The sequence below is a fragment of the Cryptomeria japonica genome, chromosome 11 (genome assembly GCF_030272615.1).
Source record: "Cryptomeria japonica chromosome 11, Sugi_1.0, whole genome shotgun sequence".
Lineage (NCBI taxonomy): Eukaryota > Viridiplantae > Streptophyta > Pinopsida > Cupressales > Cupressaceae > Cryptomeria > Cryptomeria japonica.
The window spans coordinates 275,462,375-275,475,996 of record NC_081415.1 but is presented as its reverse complement, the minus strand read 5'-3'; positions in this window follow the sequence as shown (position 1 = coordinate 275,475,996).

Genomic DNA, 13,622 nt, shown 5'->3' with positions numbered 1-13,622 from the left:
GAGTCATGATTGAAAGTGAAATGTCTGAGATCTGACAGAGGTGGATAATTCTATCCTAGTGAGTTTGATTCAATTTGTGAGAAGCATGGGATTAGAAGACAATTATCTGCTCCTAGAACCCCTCAGTAGAATGGCGTTATTGAAAAGAAGAACATGACTGTCTTGGATGCTACAAGGATTATGTTGATTGAAGGAAATGTTCCTAAGATCTATTGGAGAGAAGCTATTAGCACTGTTGTTTACACTTTCAACCAAGTTCATATTAAAGGTGATACTGGTAAGATTCCTTATGAGTTATGGTTTGGTCATGTTCCTACTGTGAGATATTTCAGAGTATTTGGTAGTAAATGTTATATCAAGAGAGATGATGACATATGAAAGTTTGATGCAGGAAGTCATGAAGGAATTTTATTGGGTTATTCTGTAAAGAGAAAAGCCTACGAGTGCTACAATAAGAGACTGAGAAAGATAATGGAAAGTGCAAATGTGAAGGTGGATGAGAACCTTGGGAAAGAAATTAGAGCTTGCGGATATGATGATGGTTAGCACATTGTTTTGAATCCTATTCAGACTAAAGAATCAAATAAGAATGATTTGGTAGAAACTGTTAATTTGGATGTTGTTGTTGCTGGTGGAGAGGTGTAGAAACCTTAAAATCAGATCAATCAGAAGACTTTGAGGTATGTGAGATTGAATCATTTAGAAAATAAGATTATTGGTGATAAAAATAAAGGTGTGATGACTAGAAGAAGGTTATATGCTAAAGAGGTATGTTTGATTTCTAAAGTTGAACCTAAAGATGTTGTTGAAGCTTGTAAAGATGAAAATTGGATGAGAGATATGGAAGAAGAATTAGATCAAATTGAGAAGAATAACACATGGGAGCTTGTGCCTAGACCTAAAGATAAGAATGTGATTGGTACTAAATGGGTATTCAAGAATAAATTGAATGAAGTCGGTGAGGTTGTCAGGAATAAAACAAGACTGAAATGCAAAGGATATTCAGAGAAAGAAGGAATTGATTATGAGGAGACCTTTTCTCTGGTGGCTAGAATTGAAGTTGTTAGACTATTTCTTACATATGCTGCTTATAAAGACTTCAAGGTATATCAAATGGATGCCAAATCTATAGTTTTGAATGGTGATCTTGAGGAAGAAGTCTACATAGAGCAACCTGATGGATTTTCATTATTAGATGATGGAGACATGGTATGTAAACTAAAGAAAGCTCTTTATGGATTGAAGTAAGCCCCTAGAGCCTAGTATGCTAGATTGGATAAGTATTTATTGAAATTGGGGTTTAATAAAGGGATTGTTGATAGTAACCTATACTTTAAGATTGAGAATGATAACATCTTAATTGTTGAAGTCTTTGTTGATGATATTATCTTTGGAGGTGATGATAACTTGAGCATGAAGTTTGTTGGTGATATGCAGAAGGAATTTGAGATGTCTATGATAGGTGAGATGAAATTTTTCTTAGGTTTGCACATTTCATAGATTGGAAAAGGTATTTTTATATCTCAAAATAAATGTGTGAAGGAATTGTTGAAGAAGTTTGAGTTAGATGACTCCAAACCGATTGAAACTCCTATGGTGACTTGCTGCAAATTGTCTAAAAATGATGATTCTCCAAAAGCTAATAAGAGTTTGTACAAATCTATGGTGGGTGGACTACTATATCTTACTCAAACTAGGCCGAACATTATGCATGTTGTGTGCATGGCTTCTAGATATCAAGATGATACGAAAGAGAGTCATGCCACTGCCGTGAAGATAATACTCAAATACTTGAAAGAGACTGTGGATTATGGTTTGTGGTATCCAAGGAATGATGATTTCATGTTATGTGCTTACACTGATGTTGATTGGGCTGGTGATGTTGATGATCGAAAGAGTACCTCTAGTGGTGCTTTCTTTTTTGGGTAAGAAATTGGTTTCATGGGCTAGTAAGAAACAAGATTCAGGATGATAGAGCATGCAACAGGGCAAAATGTGAATAGTACTGACAAGACGGATGGTATGAAGGGCATACAGAGGGTTCCATTCTCCAGATGGGCCGACATTCCTTTTGATGATCTTTACTATGCAAATCTGGAGATTTCCAACCACATGCCGTAATGGGTTCTTGAAAACAGACAATGGAAAGATAGGGCTTTTGATCGTCCCCCAACATCGACATATTTTCCCAAGTTTCATGCCATTCATAATGGCTCTAGGAAAAGGAGTTGGTTGAATAATGCAGACTTTCAGAAAGGTATCTTGGGCTCATCTCCAAATCACTTGCACACTCTATGGATTCATGATTATGGGAAGACAAATGCAGATTATCACAAAGAGATTTTAGGTCCATTCCTCAATCACTTGGAGGCTTCATGGATTCAAGATCATAGGTGCTAGTGGAAAAAGTTGTCCCGTTTCTTCCCTAAAAAGAGGCAACACAATCCTCTTCCTCAGGAACCCTTTGATATCTATAATGGTTCTCCATGCTCGTCCTCCTCTTCTTCTGATTTAAATGATCCTCGGTCTAATCCTTCACTTTCTGAGCTGGATCTTGTATATCCCTGATTCCTTTCTTATGTTTCTTCATCTAATTCCACTATCCTTCACAACCCTAGGTTCCTTTCATTCCCCAACAACATTTCTTTGGATTCATCTAGGGTTCTTTATGCTTTTGACTATAGAGTGCCCTTCAATCCAAACTTTTTTGATACACGGAGGGAAAGTCCTGAACATTTACCCCGTAATGATCATTCCTTTTCCGATCTGCCTCTCAACCTCCACTCTCAGCCGTAGGAAACAGTTAACAAGGAGCAACTCCTATCCTCTCCCAAGGTCGCTCCTTGTCGTGATTTAGGTAAATATGGTTTTATGGATTATTTAGCTAATGCTTTAAAATAATTAGCTACAACTCTTCTTGGTAAGCTTTATTCTTCCCTTGATTTTGCTATTTTTTTTGCATGGGCTTATCAACATTGGAAAGGTTTGAAAGATTTTTTTCTAATAGATAAAGATTCCCTTTTTTTCATTGCTATTTTCCATTCCAATATCGATAAGGATAGGGTTCATAAGTTTAAGGCCTAGTTTTGTAATGGGGTTGGGATTTTTAATTTTGCCTGGGTTCCTAATTTTTGTGTGCAAGAGGCTCCGCCCCATTTTATGCCTTTTTGGATTGCTTTACTGGGTCTACCTCTTGAATACAGAAACCTAGAGCTCATTGAAATTTTTGCTAATAAGCTAGGCATTTTCATTAAGCATGGTCTCGTGTCGTTCCATTTTTATCATCTCCTTGTTAGAGTCTGTCTTCTTTTAGATATGTCCAAACCTTTCCCCAAGACTTTGGCTATTTCTTCCAAGTTTGGGTCTTGGATTCAAACAATTTTGGTGCATGAGCATGCCAATAAATTAGGACATTTTGTCTCTTAATTCCAAGCCTCTAGTTCATCTCCTGACCGGATTTGTGTAGATCATTCCACAGACTCTTTGAAATGTTCCTTTATTAGCGAGGGCTCTCCTCACCCCTCTTCTCTTAATCATATGTCAGGAAGTTTGAACTCATCTTTGTCTCACCCTTATCATGATTTTATTTCTAATCATGGGACTAATATCATTCCCCAGTCAGATTATTGTTTCTTTGTTTCTAATAATAAGGCTAAAAACATACCCCAATCGGATTTCTTTTGTAATTTGTTCAAGCTTAACGATCTTTTTTCTTCTATTGATCCCTCTATGAATTTATGCAAGCTTTGTGTTATGTTGGGTTGGTCCCCTATTGTAATCCATATTTCTTCAACGTTGGTTAGCTGGTTTGCCAAATGTTTTTGCAGTCCTTCCCCACTCTCTATTTTGCTATCTTAGTCTTGACATCTTTCACTTGTTAGATCTCCAGTCTGTCGGGTGTCTGGCCCTCCTTTTACTAGTATTATAAAGGATAAATTGGTTCACCATTTAAATTTCAATAGTTGGCCTTTTCAAAAGGTGAGGCTGAAATTCTGCCCAGACAACACCCCCTTGATCTTCACATTGATCTATTGGCACACAACATTCTAATTTCTGTGGCTTCAAAATTTTTTGATGAGATTGCTTTGGAGGAATTCCTTGACTTAGAGGGTCTCTCACCTAGGAACCCAGCTTCGATGGATCCTATTTCTCCTAAGGATAATTCCCCACCCCTTGACAACTCTAGTTTGGATAATTTAACTTTTTATAGTCAGTCTCCTTGTCCACATTCTGAGTCTGCTATCCAATCCAAGTTTGACTTCTCCCAGCAGCTACCCTTGGCTCAGTCTACTTTTTTAAAATGAGAGGTACCCAAAACTCCTAAAAAAAGATGTAGAAAGCCCAAGATTATTAAGATTCAAGAAGAAATTTCAGTAGGCATCTAGTCAATGCTGGATGACGCTTTTTCACCAAATTTTAGACCAAGGAGAGTGTGTTGCTCTCCTCACATGTAATGAAAATCATTTCATGGAATGTCAGAGTCTTGAATGCCTCTAAAAAAAGGGGATGAATTAAGAAACAACTTGGCTCCTCCCATGTTGACATAATTCTACTTCAAGAATCTAAACTTTTGGATGTTTTTAATATAGTTTTAAAAAATTGGTCTTTGTGGAAATCGGTTCATGTGTTTGTTGTAGGTTCTTCTGGAGGTCTTGTCACTCTCTGGAATCCCAAAACCATTCGAGTTGTTCCCGTGGATCAGGGATCTAACTGGCATATGCTTTCAATCAAATTTTTTGACATGTCCTTCTTCCTCTTTAATGTTTATGGTCCAACAACACCTTTTGAGAAATCTGCCCTCTGGGAGACCATTTCTCATCTTATTCAGCAGAAAGCTGATCGGAAATTTATTCTTGGGGCTGATTTTAATTCTATTTCATCCTTGGAAGAGAAGCAAGGAGGTAATCTGACTGCCCCAATGTCTTAGATGATTTCCATTTCTTCACTCTAGATAATTCTCTTTTGGATATCTTGCCCTCTAATGGTCATTTCACCTAGACAAATAAACGAGCTTCTTCTCCAATTGCGATTAGACTGGATAGGTTTCTCATTTCACACGAGTGGGCTCTTCATAAATTTTTCTTTCACTTCTCTCATCTTACCTTTCTCGAGTTCTGATCACTTTCTCAGTCTTCTGTGTCTAGACAAACATGATCTACCACATCACACACCGTCTTTCAAATTTGAGAGTATGTGGCTCAGACACTCACACTTTCTGGCCTTACTTCAGCAGTGGTGGGTTGTTGCCCCCTTTTGTAAAGGCAATAGAATGTTCCAATTCTACATGAAACTTTAGTTTGTTAAAGGAAACATCATTGTGTGGAATAGAGAAGTCTTCAAGAATATCTTTGAGGAAAAAGCTCTTGTAGATCAAGATTTGTAGGCTATTAATGAGCTCATATCCTCTAATGGAATTGACCCCTCATCTTTTGAAAAACAAAAACTATTGCATTCTTACTGGGAAGAGTTGTGTTCTAGGCAGGAGACATACTGGAGATAGAAGTCCAGGGAACTCTGGCTTAGGGATGGGGATAAAAATACAAGCTTCTTTCGAGCATCCGCAAAAGTTAAAAAAGTTGCATCTACAATTTTTTTCCATCAAATCCTCCTCTTTTGGTAGTATTCTAACTAATAAACAAGAAATTAGGAATGAAACGAAGTTTTTTTTCAGGAACCTTCTTGCCCCTATTGTGCCTTTTACCCCTGATGAAGCTAGTGTGGATATGCTCTTAGATCCTATTCCTTGTCTGGTTTCTCATCAGGATAATGAATTTTTGATACATCATTTTTCTTTAGACGAGCTTCAAAAGGTGTTTTTTTTTATGGTTCCTGATAAGTCTCTAGGACCAAATCGGTTCACTGTTTTATTCTTTCAAAAATGTTGGGATGTCCTTGGTTTTGATCTACTGATGGCATTGGAAGAGTCAAGGCAAAAAGGTTATGTCCTTAAGAACTTCAATTTGACTCATATAACTCTCATTCCAAAGTCTAAAGTTCCCCAAACCTTTGCTGACTTCACACCTATTGCCTTTTGCAATGTTGTATACAAGATTTTCACTAAAGTTATCTATTTGTGCCTTAGAACTCTAATTCCCAATATGATTTCTCCTCAACAAGGAGGTTTTGTGCCTAGTAGGGAAACTTCTGAAGGTGCAATTGTTGCACATGAAGTGTTGCACTCCATTAATTCATCTAATCTTTCTACCTTTATAGTCAGACTTGATATGATGAAGGCATATGACAGGGTCAATTGGTCCTTCCTCCTGTGAGTCCTTAAAAGATTTGGTTTCTCAGATAAATGGTGCAAATGGATCAGGAATTGCCTTGCTGGGGCTCACTTCTCAATTACTATCAATGGTAAACCCTCTAACTTCTTTCCGGCTACTCAAGGGGTTAGGCAAGGTGACCCCCTTTCACCTTTTCTATTAAGGCCTTTAGCAGATTGATTGATAAATACTCTGCTTTAGGTTTATGGTAGGGTATTCATATTCTCAATTCCTCAATTTCCGTCACTCACACCCTGTTTGCTAATGACACTATTATATGGTTATTCTACTATTCAGGAAGAAAGGCTCATCATGAGATTTCTTGACACATATACTTCGGGGTCAAGCCACAAAATTAATCGCCAAAAGTCTAAAATTTTTGTTTTCAATATAGTTGTTGGGGTTTCTAGTAGTATTGTGCAGACTTTGGGTTTCCCACTTGAATCTCTCCCATCCACTTACTTAGGTATTCCCTTTTCCATGGGGTCCATCAAATCTTCATATTGGGACAATGTAACTAACAGGCTTCGAAGCAGGATTTTTGCTTGGAAAGCAAGGTGGCTCACTCTGTCTAGTAGAATTCTTTTAGTCAAGTCTATTTTATCGGTAATTCCAAATTACTATGTTTCTGTGCTACAAGTATCGAAGTCAGTTATCTCTCCTATTGAAAAAATCATTCACAATTTCATTTGGAAAGACAATATGACTGATGTCAAAAAGGTTCCATTAGTGTCTCTTTCTACGATGACCCTCACCAAGCCTATTGGTGGAATTGGGCTACATGACCTCTCTATCAAGAATAAGGCCTTTGGTGGGAAATTGGTCTAGAATATGCATGTCAAACCTCAATCCCTTTGGTGTCAGATTATTCAAGAAAAGTATCTAGATTCCCGCAATCCTTGTTGTATTTTCACTATTCTTGATCTGCCTAAGGGCTCTATCATTTGGAATTTCATGATGTCTTCTAGAAGTGTGATTACTTGATACTTATCATGGCAAGTGCACAATGGGAAAGACGTTAAATTTTGGCATGATTCTTGGAATGGGCTTCCTCCTTTAGTTAATTATGAGATTTTGTTAGAAGTTGTTCCTATATTCATTAACCTTTGGGGTTCCAAACTTTGTGACTACATTGCTGGTGTGGATACTCTTTCAAATCAGGTCATTTGGAGGGACCCCTCTTCTCTCCCTATTTCCTTAGATCATAAGAAGTTTTTTCTTTCCATCCTCAACTCCCATGCAACTTTTATCTCCAACGGTATGAAAAAATTGATTTGGTTCCCTTCCAAAAGTGGGAAATATTCTATTAAGGAGGGGTATAATTCAATTCAGCAAATGACTTCCCAAGTTCCTGCTCAGAGAGCTTATACTTTCTGTTGGGATAGTGTTGTCCTTCCTAAGGCTGGGGTTTTTTCCTAGCTTGCATTACATAAGAGGATCCTCACTATTGATAGATTGGAAAGGTTGAATATAGCCCAACCTTTTGTTTGTTTCCTTTGTGGTAATTTCATTGAGTTTGTGGACCATCTGCTTCTTTAGTGTGAATTTGATTCCCAATGTTGGTATTTTGTTCTTGGAAAATTGTCCTTATCCCTTCCTCTTCCTAATTCTATGCGGGACCTCTTCCTATCTTGGCCCATCCTATATTTTTTCTCTTTATTCTCTTGTATCTAGAAAGTAATCCCATCTATTATTATTTGGTCAATTTAGTGGGAAAGGAATAAACGAATCTTTAGAAAGAAGTCATCCTCCCTATCGATTGTTCTTGTTCATTTGGAAAAATCTATATCAGAGTTGGTTAATGCTAATTCCCTTCATCATTTTAATCCAATATTAGTATTCACATCTTGAGATGGTCATATCATGAATGTTTGGAAAGACATTTCTATTCCTACATCACCCTGCTTTCCTAGAGTGAGGTCCAATACTGTTGATCGTTCTATTATTAAGTGGTGTCCGCCAGAACCAGTGTTTTTCAAATTAAATTTTGATGGCTCCTCTAAGGGGAACCCGGGTGAGGCAGGGGTAGGAGTGTGTATTGGGGACCATTTAGGATGCCTCAAGGCATGCAAATCTATGTCTATCCCTCTGGGTACAAATAATTTTGTTGAGGCTCATGCATTGCTTCAGGGTGTTTTACTAGCCAAAAGTTTGAGTATCTCATGCATTCATATTGAAGGAGATTTCATGTTAATCATTAATGCTTGTATTTCAAAGAAAATTATTAATTGACAGCTAAGTTATATTTTCAAGCAAATATGGCCTCTTATTGCTTCTTTTGATAAATATGTTATTTCTCATGTATATCATGAAGGTAATCAAGTTGCTGATTTTTTGGCCAATTTGGGAAGCAATAAAGAGGAACTTAATTCTTCAGATCCACACTAGGATTTAGCTCATTTTCTAGCTCTTAATAAACTTCTATCTGATGAATTGGTTTTTATTTGATTCACTTGACATGGTATTCGGTTTTAGTTCATGCCCTATTTTTTCTCCGCGAGTTGGGTTTTTTCCACTTTGTGCTACTAATTGTGTCTGCTCTAGTATGGGTCAGCTCTGCTCTCAAGTTGGTCACGGTCTTGAATACCCCCATGCCTGGTCTCTATTGTGGGATATTTCTCTCTCTTTTCGCCTGATCAGGGTCAACCTTCATCCACACAAATGGAAGAATAAGTTCTATTTTTTGGACTTTGGTGTATCTAGTTTCTTACTTTTTCCATGTCGACTTGGGCTTTCTGTGACAAGGCACTTCATTCTGCGTGACATTATCTCTGCTACAACTATGAAAGGCTAAAATGTTATTGATGTTTTGTAACTCTATTCTTCTAGTTGCATACTCTACTTGTGATGAATACTAAGAGGGGGGGTGAATTAGTATGCCAAAAATCAGTGTACTTAAACACTTTGCTAGACTAATAGTAAAGTGGTAAAACAATTTAGCAGACAAATCGGTTAGTACACATGCAAACCAAATAGCAAATAATGCATTCACCCACAGAAGCACAAACACCATAACACAAAAGATTTTGGCATGGAAACCCAAATGGGAAAAACCACGGTGAGTTGGAACTCACAAGTAACTATCTGCAGAATAGGAGCCAGACCAGTTAAGGTCAAACCGGTTAAGGTCATACAATGTTCTTTACTAGAATAGATCATATTCTCTGTTAGGAGATAAGTCTGATTAAAGACTACCTTGCTAGAGGATTTTAGATCCACATATGTGAACCATCTTGTTAGAGGATTTACAAAAGGCTTTTGGGCCTACCTGGTTAAGGGCTTAAGACTTGTCAAAGATGTAAGTAATCAACAAGTGAGTGATCTAGCAAATAGCACAGATTGCTTGGTTAGATCCTTGATAGCTCATTCCTAATGCATTCCAGTATTACTTTAGTCTTCAACACATTCACACTTTCTCTAACTCATCAACCACCTTAAACCCTAGCAACAAAACAAAACCCTAGACATGATGTCCTTTTAAAGGAATCTGATTTCATGTCGGTCCAATAGGATTACAATACAATTTCCTAGGTTCAATGCATCTAGACATATTCTGTAACACGACACAAAAAGCACCGTTTGAAGTGTTGGCACCATCAAACAATTGGTGGATGGTAACTCATCACAAAATGTTGGTTGGTAACTCATCACAAAATGCCGGTTGGTAACTCATCACAAAGTATTACTGGTTCATACAAAATACCAGTTAAGCAAAATACCAGTTGCTGGTTTGACAAAATGAAGACTAGAAAATATGTGTTTTGCCACTTTGATCCCTCATACCACTTGACATCCTCAAACCGCTTGGGGTCAACATACCACTTCAGATCGGTAAACACTTTTTGCAAAACACCAATAGTCTAAGGACTATAATGCATCATACCTGTTGGGAACAATTGCCGGTTGAGCATAACTCATACATATAAAAGTGATCTCAATGCAAGTATGTGTCCATCAATGACAATCACAACATAATCATCAAAAATGCCAACAATCTCCCCCTTTGGCATTGATGGCAACACTTAGGAAATTTTGACATCTAAGTGTTTTACAACAAAAATATGCCATAATCAAAATTACTCCCCCTAAACATATACACTATCCCTTTTGTAGAAAATACAATGTATACTACTTCTTAATAGAAATAACATGAAAGTATACATCAAACCATTCAAAATTTATACTTCTCCCCCTTTGCCAACAATGACAACAAAATATTACAGACTAACCCCTGTTTCATTAAAATAATAAGTGTTTATGATAGTAAAGAATAAAACTTGTCAAAAACTGATTTAAAGTCCTGCAAAAATTGTTTCATAGATAAGGACCAGGACTCAAGTAGGGAGGTATCCACTTCCTTCTCTGTCTACATCTGGGAGACCTATTCTTCCATGGCGTCTATTGTGCTCATCTCTTGAGTCACCGTTAAAGCATCCAGATTGAGATAACATTTCTGAAGGATCTGCAGGCATGGGAGTAGAACCAGTTGGAGTTTCTGCAAATCTCAAGTCTAGTTGCTTATTTCCAACTCTATTTTGGCAGACTGGATGTGAAACCGGTGAACGGTTTTCCCATAAGCTGTAAAAGAGTCATACGGTAGCTTGAAGGTGCTCATATATAACTGCAAGTTAGTTTGTAGTTTTTGCTTCTTTACAAGCACATCATCATAGAAGAGATGGGGTTGGCAAATCTTACTCAGTAGTAGATTCCCCTCATCCAGAGAATTTCTTATGTCTTTTTATGCTTTTTGCAGTTCGGACTGGAGCTCATTAAGCTTCTTCACCAAGGCAATGTTGAGAGCCTTTTGATGCTCTTTCTTGGCATTTGCCTCTGCTACCTCTTCTAGGCTCTGCACCTGATCATCCACTACTATGCATAGGAGCTTCAATTGTGCCAATGATGAATCAACAGTGAGGAGGTTTGTGATGGGTAACAAACCGGTAAGAGTGTCCATCATAGCTTGGATCACATCTTCCTCCTTCTTTCTCCTTAACACTTCAAGGTGTTCTTGAGCAACCTTAATGCTCTGTAGCAGCTCCATTTCATTTGTAGACTGGAGGTCAATAGGACTGGTGAGGTCAGCCAGTTTGGCTTGACTACCGGTTGCCTTTGGAGTCTCCATCTGCATGCTCTTTGCCGCTTCTACTTCCTTGTCCTCCTCTGCCTTCTTCTTTTCCGCTTCTTTTCTCTTTTCCTCTTCCTTATCCTCCTCTACCTTCTTCTTCTATGCTTCCTTCCTCTTCTCCTCTTCCTTTTCTTCCTCTTCCTTCTTCTTTTCTGCTTCCTTTCTCTTCTCCTCTTCCTTTCTCTTCTCCTCATCCTCTTTTCTCTTTTCTTCTTGTTTATGTTTCTCCTCATCTTCTTCCTTTTTCTTCTTCTCTTCCTTATCCTTTTCTTCTTTCTTCTTCTTTGCATCTTCTTGTTTCTTTTTCTCTTCATCCTCTTCTCTTCTTTTCTTCTCATCCTCTTTTCTCTTTTCCTCCTGTTTCCGTGTCTCCTCATCTTCTTCCTTTTTCTTCTTCTCTGCCAGTTTCTTTGCTACCTCTTCCTATTTGTCCTCTGCTTGGCTTTCAACCTATTCAGCCTGCTTCTCTTGTCCTATTGCTTCAGATGGTGTGTCCTGCACAACATCTTCTACATCCAGAGCATCGACCTCAATAGTGTCTATAGGTTCAACAATCGGGTTTCCTTCAGTATCAAACACTTCATCCAGTTTAGTTATTGCTAGTTCTTGCTCAACCTTCCTATTGGCTTTAGCCACTTGATGCATCTTAAGAGCTTCTAGAGAAAGAGTGTGTGTATTCTTGATCACTTCTTGCCTCTTTCCTTCCAGTAACAGGAGTCTTCTTCTTCTCATGAAGAAGAGGCCTTTGTATTTATTCATAACTTCGAAAAATCTTGAATTTGATACATCAGGAAAATGTTGAGAAAATTTTTTCTCTCTCATTTCTTGTTCCTTTTCTATGGCAATGCGCCATTTATTGTCTAAGGAATTATACAAAGAATCCAGTGTCTTAGATCTAATTTCTGAAGGTGACTAGTCATTAACACATAAATACTTAATGATTTCTTTTTCAACTGCTTCCTTTTCATCATCATTGAAATCATCAAAACAATCAATCAAATCATTCAGCACTTTTCTCCTAATATTTTTGATGGTTCTTTGACAATGTGTCAAAGGTTTGTAGGAGGAAATGTCAATATTTACTGGTGCCGATGATGCCGATTCATTCTTTGTCTTTTTCCTTGCTTGTCTTGTCTTCTTGGGTTTTTCTTCAGACACAGTTTCTTCTGAGTCCAGTGAATTATTCCTTGTCTTCCTCTTCCTCTCAAAGACTTTGGCAGGTGCCACTTCCAGTTTCTTCTTTGCAGGTAATCGCTTGGTCACTCTGGGACTGGCTATAGTAACCGGTGCCGATGCCGAAGGCACTGCCTTTCCTTTCTTTTCAGGAGGTTCTACAACCGGTGCAACCCTTTCCAAATAGGTGCCGGTTCTCTTTTCCTCAGGATCAAGAGGTGAGGCGATTAGGGTAGAAGCATACTCGTCCAGCATATCATACATCACCTCATAGCCCATAGGCTCTACTTCTTCCTATCTGGGCTCAATGGCCTCCATTATGCATTCATCCACATTGATGATAAAGCAGATATCATCTTCATATTTCTTGACAATGTCACTGGATATCCTCATCCTTAGGCTCATCTTGCTTCTGAACTCATCAAAGTACTTGTTCAGAACTTCAAGGTAGCTAGTTCCAACTGCTTGTGGGCTTTCTTTGATCTGCTTGGTAACCGGTTGGTCCGCAGACCACTGAATATCTCCCACTCTGGGGAAGTAATCTTGGAAGTAGAAAAATAGTCCTACTAGTAGTTGTCCAAACTTGAATTTTAATGCATTATCTTGTTTGATTGATTTAAGATTTAATAAGAGTTGCCTTTGCATACCAGTGTAGAGGTCAAATGATGCATCTTCCTTGATCATCCGGTAAGTGACATTTACCACTGCAGTAGATACAGAGTTAATTCTACTGGCATGGAATGCCCGATATCCAATCACCATGCACGCATATTTCACTAGGTCATCCTTGATGGAATTAACAGTCATTCCTCATGAGTCGCTCACTAAACTAGTGAGCTTGGTCATTTCAGTCTTGATGATCTTCCTTAGAGATGGCACTTCACTGACGTTGTAGAAACCAGTGACGACATGAATAGCTTGTGGTGTGATATCATGCGTTCTCTCCAAGTACATCTTGTCACCATGAAATCTACTCAAAATGATTCTAATGTGGTCATCTGTGAAATCCTCTAGGAAGTAAACCACAATGTGAAGTTTCTTCTTCTCCAAAATGCTAT